General features: G+C 35.2%; 1 protein-coding gene across 1 annotated transcript in view; it reads left to right on the forward strand.

Moving 5' to 3' along the window:
* Positions 1-1,183, forward strand: part of LOC119591821 (ryanodine receptor-like) — a 15,858-nt gene that overhangs the window by 7,617 nt on the left and 7,058 nt on the right. The window lies entirely within an intron of this gene.

The following is a 1,183-nucleotide window of genomic DNA, read 5'->3' on the forward strand; positions in this document are numbered from 1 at the left end:
GGGGGTACAGTAAGGGAGAGTAGGGTTTAGAGTAGGGTACAGGGAGGGGACAAATCAAAGGGACACAAGTACTCCACCTTGTAGGGGTTTAATAAAGGAGGTGATCAAAGGGGCCAACGGAGGGTACAAAGACACATTAGTTACTATGCTTTATTCGGACGTAAGGGAAGGGGGAGGGAGAGAAGGGTTGGCAGAAGACACTGAGAAGGGGTTATAAGTGAGCTTCAGAATAGGGAAAGATTCTTATTTTACGTATTATCTTACTTAGATGTCAGTTTATAAGGACTCCTAATACTGATGCCCCTCGCTAATCTCTTAGAGGAAATCAAATATATAAATTCCCTCTGAAGGTGACTTAGCTTGTTAACATTAGTTAAGTCTAAATTCTTAGCTTATTAGGGCTGATTAAGTCGTAGCTTTTTAGATCTAATTTAATCTGGCTTATTAAGATTGATTAAGGCTTAGCTTATTTTACTCTAGTGAACACCTCTGTCTTGTGAACGAAAGAGGTTGTATAAGATTATTAAATAAGATATCTGTAGGTTTATATCTTTTTATTTTATAAAATAAGAACACGGCTAGAATACGCTCAATCATCACATAATTAGTTATGATTTTATTTGTTTAAGGATTTAGAGTTTATTCAAGGGAACGTGATCCAACAGATACCCAGGAAAAACGTCTTCATGGGAACACCAATATATTAATACATTTTAAAACATTTTTTGTACTGTGCATCAGATGTTTTCTCAGGCACTCTTACGAATACAGAAATGTCCACGACCCTAAACATGTTCAGACAAGGGATATTTTAGAATATATATATATTTTTTTCCAAATTCCCAGTCCACTTGCCTACCACGAAAAGAAAATGTTAAGATTTCTTATTGGCTCTCAAGTGCATTCATATGAGATGACTGAAGATGACTTCAACAAATTTGGGTTTGTCTTTTTTGGCATGATTTTATTAACATAGCTTTTCATACCCTTATGCTTGTAGTCTTATAATAATAATCTTTCACCGCATCAAATTTACTACGGATATTATAAGCATTATTATTGTTATTGCTAGTGATGATTTCAGTGTCGTGCAAGTCAGTCTTGTATATCTAGATCATGATTTAGACAATTTTTTGGGCAATTTTCGCTTTTGCATATGCTTATATCCAAATCAAGCTGGCGC

This window comes from Penaeus monodon, chromosome 29, assembly GCF_015228065.2.
Source record: "Penaeus monodon isolate SGIC_2016 chromosome 29, NSTDA_Pmon_1, whole genome shotgun sequence".
Classification (NCBI taxonomy): domain Eukaryota; kingdom Metazoa; phylum Arthropoda; class Malacostraca; order Decapoda; family Penaeidae; genus Penaeus; species Penaeus monodon.